Below are 13,741 nucleotides of genomic sequence, written 5' to 3'. Positions count from 1 at the left end.
CAAGAGAACAGGAAAGAAATGGACCTGGAGAAGTCCAAATGAAGAAATAAGAATGAAATGGACTTCATTATAGCAGATAAGAATAACTATCTATCTACCTATCTATCTATTGCCAGACGCCTCAATCCCGTACGGGGTGGCCACAAACAAATCGCCTCCACGTCGCCCTGTCCCCCGCCATTTCACTGCCCTGCTCCCAACTCACACCCCTCTCTCAAATACCTTTCCACCCCATCCCTCCATCTCATCTTCGGCCTCCACCTCCCTCACCCCCCCCCTCCACCTCACTCACATACACTCTCTTCGTCAGTCTTTCACCCTCCATCCTCTCCACATGGCCAAACCACCTCAGTGTGTTCCTCCTAATGCTTCCTATCACATCCATATCCACACCACAATGCTCCTTTTTATAATCATTTATCAGCCTGTCTCTCAATGTGACTCCACAGGCTCCTCTTAACCCCTTAAGCGCGGGCATGTGTTTGGCTCCTTGCGCGTCCCATGAGGATATTCGCGCTCTGACTGACTTTTTGAAAATATTTGCCAAACTTCAGTTATTAGTCCTAGAATATTATACTCATATGTCCATATGGCACGTACCATCAGCTTTCTCCTGGGATGTTTGTTGAGCCTTCGTCGAGTACCATAGGACTTGTGGAGACTTCTGAAGTTGGGTAACGAATTCTCCTCTTTACACTTCCCGACACCCCATAATATGATTACCATAGCCTGATATTATCACTAGAAACACTATTCTATGATTTTCAAGTAGTTTGGAATCCATACACCAAAAAGAAAACACACTGTGAAAGCAATGAAAATTACGAGTGCATACAAGCTTCCCACTTGCGATCGTTCCCCGCTGGTATTCTGTCATTTATTATTCATAAACACACTCACATTTTATATTCCTATTACTTTATTACACTTATATATACTGTATATATACAGTATTTATCCATAAGTTCCCTTCAGTAATAGTAGTTTATTTTCACTCCAAGCCCTTTCTCGTTCAGTAAACTAGCATACAGAGCAAAGCTTTGAATGTCATTACTCCAAGTATTTGTACTCATATTCTTAATTAATTATTATTTACATTTCTATTTCATTTACACTATGTTATACACTGTCACTTCCAGTAAATACTGTAAGGGCTCCTTTCCCTTGGAGCCAGGATAGACTTGGGACACTGAAGCACTCGTAGTTTATCACCATTTCCTCCAATGGCTCATCACACGATTCACCAGAAAGATTGTAGTCACCGTCCATCATTATCATGGATAAATTAGCCAGTTCACACTCCACAGCAGAGTCATTTAGTCCTTTACCCCTTCCCACACGAGGTTTAGTAAGGGTAGAGGTCACAGGGCCCTCTAGAAGTGGCGGAAATGGAGGGGTGCGAGTACTACGTGCTTTCATCTCAAGAACAACACTGAACTAAATGATGAGGCGGATATGGGGCTGCCAAGGGTTGACAACGTCAGAGAGGTGACAGCTGCTAATTTATATGCTGTGAAATGATTGGCAGGAAATTAGGTAGTTCCAGGTGAATGTAAATATCACTTAGGCTTCTCCCTTCCTTTCTTATATATATTTTTATTACGAGAATAGATTATACGGCATATTTCAAGGGGAAATTACCAGGGAAAATTAGCAAACAAGTGCACGTGGGGTGTTGCCAGGTGATAATTAGCCAACTCCAGGTGTATGGCACAATTAGTTACCTTATGTTTTTTGTATATATTATTTTGTATGAGAATAGGGGATAGGGCTTATTTCAATGGATGAAATCAGTGGAAAATTCCGGGGAAGATTTGCTTAGCGCAGCGTGGGCGGGCAAGCTAGTGGAGAGGGTAATGGAGGGGAGGTAAGGAGGGGAGTCAAGAACGGGGATAAATAGCTAAATTCTCAACAATGGATGGGAGTACAGATGACATTAGCAGTGCTGACTAATGTTGGGCACTGGCAGTACTGAGAGATGATACAAGCCACCACTTGAAAGCCAGGGAGAATTCAAAATAACACAGAATCACAAAAGTGACGCCCTGCGGTATGATCCATTGCACCCAAGTGTCACGAAAGTGACGCCTCGTGGTTAAGGGGTTTATCAGCCTGTCTCTCAATATGACTCCACAGGCTCCTCTTAAATAACTCATTTCCACTGGTCTCACTCTTGACTTGTGTCCTTACAATAATGTCCAAGCTTCACTTCCATACGTTAGAGTTGGTATCATAATACTGTCATGTAGTAACTTTTTCACTTCCATGCTCACTTCCCTGTTTCTTATCACTGCCTTCAGAGAACCAGCAACCTTTCTTCCCTGTTGTACCCTTTCAAGCACTTCGCCCTCCAAACCTCCATCCTTACTCACCACACTACCCAAGTACTTAAACGTACTCACATTTTCCATTTCCTCATCATCCAACCTTACTGTACATGCACTGACTTCACCTCTCTCAAAGACCATCACTTTACTCTTCCCTGCATTCACCTTTAGATTCCATTTCCTACACTCTCTCCCAAACTCATCCATTAAGCCTTGCAGCTCCCCTTCGTCTTCACTCAACAACACAGTATCAGCTGTAAACAACAGTACAGGGAGTTTCCAAACACTACCCTCCCTAACCAGGGCCACTCCAACATTCACTGTCCTACTTTGTACCTCTTTAATTACCCCATCCATGTACAGCTTGAACAACCATGGAGACATGACACATTCCTGTTTCAACCCAACCTTCAAAGAGAAAAATTCACTCAGTTCACCATTCACACACACTGCAGCCTTAGCACCATCATACATACTCTTCACAGCATTCAGCAGTTTCCAATCTACTCCATAAGTATATTCTTAATACTTTCCACAATCCTTGTCTATCCACCCTGCCATATGCTTTCTTCAGATCGATGAAAGCTGCATATAACTTTTTTCCCTTCTCTAGAAACTTTTCCACTAAAGATCTAAGAATGAATATCTGATCTACACAACCTCTCCCCTTCCTAAAGCCTCCCTGTTCTTCTCCAACTAATTCCTCTATTATTTCCCTAACTCTGTCAATAAGTATCCTACCATACTCTTTTTCCTATTACACTAAGAAGACAAATGCCCCTATGATTACCACACACTTCTTTTTCCTCTTTTCCTTTGTACAAGGAAATAATTATACCTGACTTCCAATCCTCCGGGACTCTATCTTCCTCCCAGGCCAATTTGCACATCTTCCAGATTCATTCTACTACTATCTCTCGCCCATGCTTCAGCATTTCACCACACACTCCATCAATTCCTGGGGCTTTCCCCAATTTGACTTTCTTCATTGCTTCCACAACTTCAATCCTACTGATTTCTTCCTGTCTTCTCACCTCCCTCCTTCTCCCAGCCATTCCCCAGCCACTTATACACGCATTCCTTCCATCCTCTGTGTTCAACAATTCCTTAAAGTTTTCTCTCCATCTGCTCACTTTTTCTCCCTTCTCCACGTGTAATCTACCATTTTTATCTTTCACTCCCCTGCTAACTTCACTGCCATCCTGTCTTACTCTCTTCACCATTTTCCAGAACATTTTCTTACAGTCCCTCCACTTTACATTCAAATTCCTTCCAAATTCCTCATCCACTCTCTTCTTACTCTCTCTTACTAATCTTTTCACCTCTCTCTTCCTTTCTACATGTAACTCTCTCTTTTGCCTCTCAACTTCTTCCACGTCTCTATTTCTCATCCATTCATTGTATGCTTTCTTTTTTTCTGCCACAGCCTGTCTTACCTCGTCATTCCACCACGCTGTTCCTTGCACCCCCCTTTGTCTTCTCTTCACCCCACACACCACATCATATGCTGCACATATTTCTTCTGTAAATATCCTGCACACACCTTCCACGTCCCCCATCTACTTCAATTCATATTTACCCAATCGTTCTGCTACTTCTCTCTTGTAACCTTTCCACTCTCCTTACAACTACTCCTTCTTTCCGTCCTTCCCTTCTTCTATTTCTCCATGTTGCTTGGATCTTGATACTGGCCACCACCAAGAAGTGATGAGAAAGTCCACTCCCCCAACCTCTATAAGCTCTTGCATCCATCACACATCTTCGCATCCTTTCATCCACACACACATATTCAATCATTGCCTTCCTTTCATTCAATTCACCACCCACCCTTCTCATCACTTGCCATGTATACCTGCGGATCATTTTGTGCTTGAAGAGGGTCTTGGCAATCACCAACCCTCTCCCGGCACAAATGTCCACTAACGCACTGCCATTATCATTTATCTCAGTAGGCACACCCCACTCACCAACTACTCCATCTACCTTCACATTGCCTACTTTACCATTCATATCACCAATCAAAAACACTCTCTCATTCCTTCCAAACTTTTCCATGCACACTTCCACATTTGTCCAGAACTCTTCTCTCACTCTGCTTGCACGATCTTGCGTTGGCAAATACACGCACACAATCGCCCACATTTGTATTCCAACTTTCAATCTTACCCACACAATCCTTGACCGAACTGATCCATACTCTTTTATGTTCTTCTTTCATCTTTTACTCACAACAATACACACGCCTTCTTTTGCCCTCTCATTCTCACCTACTTCTGCACATATACTCCATCCATACTCCCATTCTCTCACACTCTCTCCTCCCCATTTAGTTTCAGTTACTCCACATACATCCACTTTTGCACCCTCAAGCACCTGGACAATCTCTCTCTCTTTCACCTCATCATTCGCAACCCTTACATTCAATGTTGTGATCCGTATCAAGTCCATCGTCCGGTCCTTGGTCATCTTTTGGCCAGTCCTTGTCCGAGGCTTCTTGTTCGTGTTTTTAGTTAGCTGTTTTCCGAGGAGGGGCACTAACCCTTCGCCACAAGAATAACACTATCAAAAATGTCACATTTATCAACAAATGTAATTTAGGAAGCAATCATAGGATGGGCGGTTGAACTGCCAGATTCAATTTCAGAAGTGAAAGAAAGATGATTCAAAGTAAAAAGATATGCCCAATATCAGTAAAAGAAAACAAAGCAACCTTTCATTTGGAAATAATAAACAGGTCTCAGGCTGTAAGTAATGCTGAGTGTGACACTGATGAGTTGAATGAGACTAACAGAGGTGCTAACAGAATCAGCAAAGGTAATAGGGAAACCTAATAAACCACAGTCAAGAAGGATTCGGAAAAGATGCTCGAGGTCAAAAAAAAAAAGAAAGGAAATGAAGATAAACACAAAGATGAAAAAGAACAGGTAGAATTAAATAAGCTGATCAACAAGAAACAAAGAAAATAGAAAGATAAACATGGATCAAATCAAAGAAACCATCAAAAAAGGAAAAAGTCTGAAACAGGTCCGAAGTAAAATGGCACTAGGAAAGCAACATATTTTATCACTGGAAGACAAAAACGGTGGTCATTAAATGCAGTGATAAGATGGTGAAGAGAGATGAAGAATTTTACAAAGAACTATGCATCAAAGACGGTAGTAACAATAGCTAACTTTTCAGTTGACACAAGTGAATTACCTGAGGTAACACCAGACAAAGTAAAAATTTCTCCTAAAATATGAAAAGAGGGATCCTCCGGGAGAAGATGGAATAGTAGCAGAATTACTCTTGGATGCAGGAGTAGAAGTACAAAACAGGCTCGTACACTTATTCACTCAGTGTTTAAAAAAGAAGATTCTCATAACATGGCTTAATGCAGCAGTGATTTTACTTTCCAAAAAAAGGCGACTCAAAAGATCTTAGTAACTATCGACAAATTAATTTATTATCTGTCATTTACAAACCCTTCACAAAAGTCCTTGCGAACAGAATAGCAACTAATTTGGAAGAAAACCAACCTCGTGAACAGGCAGGATTCCGAAGCGGGTATTCAACTACTGATCATCTACACAACCATGAAACAGCCAACTGAGAAAAAAACTGTGCTTAAGTTCTGTTGATTAAAGAAAGCCTTTTGATTCAGTGGAGCATATAGCAATTAAATATGTTCATTGCGTGAACAAAAAGTAAATGAAAACACTGTAAAACTGATCGAAAACCTATATGAAAAGGGAACTGCTACAGGTGAATTCCATAAACACTCGGAAAAAATTTTGACTCAGAACGGCATGCGTCAGGGAGATATAGTTTCACCAAAATTGTTTACAGCATGCCTAGAAAGTATTTCAGAAAGCTAGACGAGGAGAACAAAGGAGATAACATGGATGGAGAAAACTAAACCATGTAAGATTTGCAGATCACATTGACCTAATCTCAGAAACGGCAGATACGTTGCAAGATGTGTTAAATGGTCTGAACAGAGAAAGTCTCAAAGTAGGGCTAAAGATGACCCGGAGTAAAACTAATGTTTAATCCACAAACACCAAAGGGCATCATCAGAATAAGCGATGAAATTCTTGAAGTCGAGGAGTACAATTACTTAGGGCAAATATTAAATTTAACGAAAGACCATGATAACGAAATAAAAGGACGCATTACAAATGGATGGAGAGCATTCGATAAACATAGAGACATCATGAAAAAGTAGCTTGCCATTATGTATAAAACGAACAGTATATAACAAATGAATAATTCCAAGTATGAAGTAAGGTTGTGAGACCTGGAACCTGACAAAATCGATGGAAAATCAACTAATCCGTTCTCAAAGGGCAATGGAAAGGCCGATGTTTGGAATATCTTTACGAAACAATAAAAAAATCAACTAGGGTGAACGAGCAGACTAAAGTCAACAAAAGAACAGGAATGGAGGTGGGCAGGTCATATGACAAGAACGAGGAATAATCGATGGGGCAAGAGGCTGACTGATTGGACTCTAAGAGATAGTAAGCATAGCAGAAAAAGGCCAAACAGGAGGTGGAGAGATGAGATACAAAAGTTCGCTTGGAAAACATGGCAGAGATTGGCTCAGTTAAGGAATTTGTGGTGAAGGTTGGGGGAGGCCTTTTTCAGCAGTGGACTTGCAGTGGCTGCTGCTGATATATATATATATATATATATATATATATATATATATATATATATATATATATATATATATATATATATATATATATATAGGTAACCACAGGAGAAATGAAAGGAGTGACTGAATACTTTCGTATATTATATCTTCAGACAGAGTGAGACAGAAACGTAAAGGGTAGAGGTTTTTTACGCACACCCGCAGCAGGTAGTGGCACACGGAACAATGGATGACCTGAATTTTTACCTGCGGCTTAACTTATGGTCACCTGCAGCAGGGAGTGGAACACAACAAAGGATGACCTGAATCTAAAAATGCACGTCGCAGAGGAGGAGCCTACAGAGTTTACAATTGGCCTACGACATACAAGCCCTCCAAGTGGCTTGTAACACTGTTGTCCCCTGTTGTAGGCACTATCTGTACAAAACAATGAGGATTTGGTAAGAAAGTTAAAATCTCTATATGTCATGTACTATCACGATCCAAAGTTTCTTTACCCCCCTGAGTGGAAGAAGGTCGAAGCCAAGGTTGTAGCAAGACCAGATATCGGACATTGCCAGTATACAATACTAATAATGGTTCATGATACAGTGATTCATAAACAGGCTCGTGTGTTTCATCCGGGTGATTCTTATTATCCTAAGCTTCAGGTTAGTGAACCCCTCCATCATGAACTGGCTTGTGTTCGGTGATCCGTCATTTCTTCAACCTTGGCTTCGACCTTCCTCCACTCAGGGGGGCAAAGAAACTTTGGATCGTGATAGTACCCCTACAAATTAGTCAGCTTTGATGTTAAATCATTATTCACAAATGTCCCTGTTGATGATGTTTTAACTTTCCTGCCAAGCATTCTGGGTAGTAACACTGATGGTATTCCCCCTGAAAACATTATCAAGCTAATTAAAGTGTGCATTGTGAACTCTTCTTTTACCATTGAAGGTAAATTTTACACACAAAAATTTGGTATGGCCATGGGTAATCCCCTCTCCTCAGTTCTGGCAAATATTTACATGGAATACTCTGAGAAACATTTACTGACCTCAATAAAGGAGCAAAACATAGTTTGGCTCCGATACGTTGATGATATCCTGTGCTTCTGGCCTAACAGTCTTCCCATTGATGAATTTCTCCTGCAAATAAATTCGTTAGTTCCATCGATTAAGTTTACTCATGAGATGGAAATGGATAATGAATTGCCATTTTTGGATGTCAAAGTTATCAGGGACCAAAATGTTTTGAAGACTAAGGTATACAGAAAACCTACAAATATTATGTCATATGTTCATTACTATTCAAACCATCATATTAATGTAAAAAGATCTGTGTTCATATCCATGTACCAAAGAGCATATAGAATTTCAGACCCAGAATTTTTAGATGATGAACTAAAAATGATTCAGAGTATCGGAAAGAAGCTAAAATATCCACAAAGCATACTAACTCAGTGCCACAATACAGCCAAGAAACGATTCCTTGAAGGGAAAACTAATAAGCCAGATCGCCAGAACATTCAAAGAACCCTTGTCCTCCCCTTCCATGAAAATTTTCTTGATGTTGTTCACATACTGAGGAAACTCAATGTGCAAGTAGTATTCAAATATGAGAACACCATCAAAAAAACCCTCATCAAGAACAGCCCTTTCAGTAATTCAGGCGTTGTTTACAAAATCCCGTGTAAAAGCTGTAACAAATTTTACACAGGACAATCTGGAAAAGATTTGGAAACTAGGATCTCACAATATAAATACAGTGTAAGGACAGCCCAACAGAGTAGTGGTTTATTTCAGCACAAAGCATCCAGTGATCACCATATTGACTGGACAGGCTCCAAGATTCTAGCAAGATCAAAAAGCTTAGATAAAAGAAATGTAATAGAATCTTGTCTAATATCTGGCACATATGAAAAGAATGTAAACATGAGCTATGGTCATTTTAAGTGTGATAAATTGTTAACTGAATTAATTTTAAAGCAGTATCCCCCAGACTAACATGTGATTGTTCCCTGTCATCTCCTGGTAGTGTAGTCACACCTGTGTGGGACACACCAAGCATTAATCCTCTAGGTCTTAAGTTAAGCAGCAGTATTTATCCCCTCCTCCCTCCCCCCTTTCCCCTTCCCCCTTCCCCTCCTCCCCTCCCCCTTCCCCCTCCCTCCCACTCCTCTTTCCTCCCCTCCTACTCCCTCCTCCTTTGTCACGTGCATTTTTAGATTCAGGTCATCCTTTGTTGTGTTCCACTCCCTGCTGCAAGTGACCATAAGTTAAGCCGCAGGTAAAAATTCAGGTCATCCATTGTTCCGTGTGCCACTACCTGCTGCGGGTGTGCATAAAAGACCTCTACCCTTTACGTTTCTGTCTCACTCTGTCTGAAGATGTAATATACGAAAGTACTCACTGTCGCTCGTTTCATTTCTCCTGTGGTTAGTTTGCATACATACCTTCACGGTGAAGTGGTCTCTGCATATATATATATATATATATATATATATATATATATATATATATATATATATATATATATATATATATATATATATATATATATATATATATATATATGCTGTCCACTACAACTTTGTCTTTCATCCAGTAAACTGAAGATATAGTTTATGTTTTTTCCTATGAAAAAGAAAATATTGCCAACTGCCTGTGATTGTATTAAGCTAGCATACTGAGTTATTTCCATTGTACAAACATTTTCGAACAAGAGGTAGCCACTCATTTCGCCTTGGTTAGTGGAGTGTTCTATCAGTCCTTGCGTTTATACATGCATTCCCACTAGAATAAATCAAACTGCAAAACCTTCATGATATAATGATAGATTTAAAAAATAATAGTATTTTAAACACTCCCCGGTGAGTGTTGCCACCGACATCGAGGTGAGCATTAATTCGTCACAAGCACTCTTTGCTTATACATAATAATTAAAGCAAACAGACCATTATTTTGTGTAACAGAAGAACAGATTAAATATATTCTTCGTGTTTTTTATGAATAGCTGAGTATTTTATTCCCAGGAACTCGAGATGAAAGTGATTAAAAATAAATATCTGTCATTTGGAATCTGTTGCGATGACATCATCGGCGGCTAATCAGCAGCCGAGAATTATACACTTCCTCATCTATCCACAGATCTCTGGTGCATAAGTCAATCAGTTAGGGTAAAAGAAGAGTTTTGATGTAACATGAACCAATCTTAGTGGATGAGTTGAGGATCCCTGAAGATGTTTACCATTTATTTCTGAGATCAGTTGGTCAAAGGTCAAAGTTAATGGCAAGATCAGTTTTAAGTTTATTCAGTGTAAACTAAGTTTGTTGAATGCAAAGCTAAAGAGACTATTTTGAGAATTAATAAAAAGTCAAGCCACAAGGAAAGGTCAAGAACTTGTGGTTGCTGGGCAATATCAGTTCAAACAATTTTTATATGATGTTCAGTGATCTCTCAATTATCCGGCATATTTCAGTCACCCTCCCCCACACACCACGCCGGATATTACAACACTCACGATATTGTGTTGGTTCCCCTCAATCAGCTATCCATTCGGCATTGAGCCAGATAATGTGTCATTACCATGTGTTCAACTGCCTATCTTAAAAACTTTCCAACAATATTACCCATGAGCAAAAGATTAAAATCATGCATGAAATACAATACAGTATTGATACACTACATATACTACATACAGTACAGTACATAATATAATCATATTGTACTCAGTGTTGGCATCAGTGGAGGGTAGAGCAGTACACTATGCAATATAGTGCACTTAATTCAATGTGGTCTAGTGGGAAATGACTCCCTCAAAGATTACTCCAGCATGGAAGGGCCACAGGCTGTCACACCACTAGGGGGTAGCCACCGCATGGGTCACAAATACACAACGCACAGATGTCCTCACCAAATGGTGTCCACATGAGAGACTGAGAAAGCGACGGCAGGCTTGGCACATCGGAGTTGGCCACTCCTTGCAACGCACAGTGATTGGCTTACATGTTGCAGGGCCTGCCCGCATGCCGATTGGGTCCCAAGTCTGAGCTCGATGATACATATAACTCCCAAAAAATGCATAGTACCACCGACTCCTTCCCGTTATGAGCCAGATACTGCCTAATTTCACCAAATATTGTTTTAACAGTGCCAAACAAAAAGCACTGGGTATTTCGTTTGGTAGGATATTGTGGCAGTAGATAATTTAGAGATTCTTTTTCGAATCTGAGAATAATTTGTTGAAGGCGAAAGTCAAAGCACAAAATAGAATTGTTTAAGTCTAGTTTGTTTCATGGGTGTTGCAGTCTTTGAGTGCTCCTTCCTTTCCATTTTTCATGTATCACTCTCAAGGCATAGAATTTTCCAGCCTATTCTCTGAGTCCAAGTAATCCTTTTCTATGCCACATGCCTTTTTATGACACCACTTTCGTGCCAAAACCCACTCCTCATAATGACTAGCTTACATTCTGTTCTCACATACAGGGCTAGTGCAAAGTTGCTAGCAGAGGTGTTTTTATTTCCTCTAGGTGGGTGTTATGGAAAATCGAAGAGGTCTCACGTCCAGTCAGACTACAGCTCACTTTTCTGCTTACCAAATATATGGTTATTTATTTATTTATTTATTTTACTTGGACTTTCACAAGATATTTTTTTCCATTCTGTGGAGGACCTCTAGCAGTGAAATAGTTATTTTATGGTCAGTTAGATATAGTCCCTCCAGTTCAAAAAGTCCCTCAAACTGAATAAACCAGTCAATCACTTCGATGAAACTGCAGGAGAGTTCCCATGCATAAGATTTACAATTTTATATTTTTCTCAACAAATTATAACGTACAGTAATTGTCATTGTGGTATATTTAAAAAATGCTGTAACGTGTAATTTTGAAGATATCACAAGTAAAACTAACAGTTTTACACGCTTACCATGGCAGGAACTACCCACAATGTCGGACTTTCAGGTTGAATTGGCTTCAAAGTCACTCCGGCACTAATCATTGTCCTTACCAGCCTAACCTAACCCAGCGTAACGCAACCTAACCAAATCTAACCAAATTTAACCAAACCCAGCTTAATTTAACCTAACCTAACTAACTGGACCTATTTAGGGAGTAATAATTTCAGGTCCGAATCAACCCATTGCCTTCTGTAGGACGCCACTACCTATGGCAACAAACCTAAATTTGTGCTATTGTTATTTTCACATAATTTTAGTGTCATGAGTGAATTACGCAATCTTTAATAACACTGATTATATTTCTGCAGAAGATGGGCATCATAAATGAATTTAAAATAATAAAAGATTGTCCCTGCCATTAAATTTTCATCAATTGTTAAAGGGAGCTCTCCTGCATATTGTCCATTACTTCTGACCAAGAACATCTATTTAATTCTACCTTCTGAAGTTGCGGTGATTAGGAGGTTTGCGTCATTTCTCGTGATGCATGTACCCCGAGACCCTTCAATCAGCTAACGACCGTTAACATACTATTAGTTTTGCTTAAGGCGATGATTTTGTCTCTGAGTTTTGGAGCTAAACAGTAGCTCCTCTCTGCTTATGAGAACTCATAAGATATTTCTGGCAGACACACAAGAGTCTGGGATCTTACTGTCCATCCTTGTACAGAATTTATATACCAGATAACGTCATGTTGACTTTAATGGCAGCAAGTACCAGGAATGTCAAGCGCTTAGCTATCTGTAAATGCATAGACAACTGGACAGAGGAAGGGCATTGTTCACAGAAAGCTACTAACTTTCGTACTTGGAGTGCATTTAGAGAAAGCTAGCAAAAACGGTAAATATTTACAAAACCATAACACCGGAATCCTGAGAAATTATAACGGGAACCAATACGTTGCACAGTTCTAAGTCAACCCACTTCAGTGGAGTTTCTCTTGCGGAAAAAAAAAAAAAAAAAAAAAAAAAAGGCAAGCTATTGAGGATTCTTTGATGTTGTTATGGCTTTATAAACATTAATCCCAGCCTAGTTTTTTCCTTAATGATGAAAATAAACATCCATCCATCCATCATCCAATCCTACGTTGCCTCATGAGAAACGTAGGAGCCCGGGGCTAGGCAGTTGGTCCTGACATTTAAAATGAGTGACCAGCCTCACTCATCCCTGAGTGGCATTACGTGAGCAATAAACCCCAACCACTCCTTGGATATAAACCTTCACCGGCTCAATCCGATTGGAGCACAATAATTACCCACTAAACCACCAGGCGCCAAAATTTGGTTATATGGTTACCACCCAGAGTAGTAAATGGTTGCCTGGTGTACAGGAAACCATTTGGCTTGTCACTCAGTGTAGAGTCACCCACGGGCAGAAGGAAGAGGAAAGAATGAAGGAATGAAAGACAGAAGATGGAAGGAAAGAAGGATGGAGGAGAGGACAGGGCAGACACCCGAGAGTAGCACTACATTGAGTGGATGGTGAGCGCCCGCACCTACCACAATGAAAATAAACAAACGAATGAATTTCAAGGCGTTTTTGACGATAACCTTCCCAAATACCATATTTTAATCCGATCTTGACTGATTTAAAATTTGAAAACATAAGACAGACCCACATTCATTCCTCTGATTAAATGAATAAAACAACATAATGCACCAGCAAAAACAAAAGTGTGCTGTCTATGACCATAATGCATCACCGAGAAACAAATATACTGTACATCGCTTTTAATAGACGAAAAGCTAACCGCCAACATTGGCACACATCAAAGACCTCCTAATATCTCGTTTGTATTTAATTTGCGGAAGAAAGGTCGCAGAAGAAAGT

The sequence above is a fragment of the Coenobita brevimanus genome, chromosome 53, assembly GCF_032717465.1.
Source record: "Coenobita brevimanus isolate Jiangsu-jjx chromosome 53, ASM3271746v2, whole genome shotgun sequence".
Taxonomy (NCBI): Eukaryota; Metazoa; Arthropoda; class Malacostraca; order Decapoda; family Coenobitidae; genus Coenobita; species Coenobita brevimanus.
Note: the sequence above shows the minus strand (reverse complement) of the source record.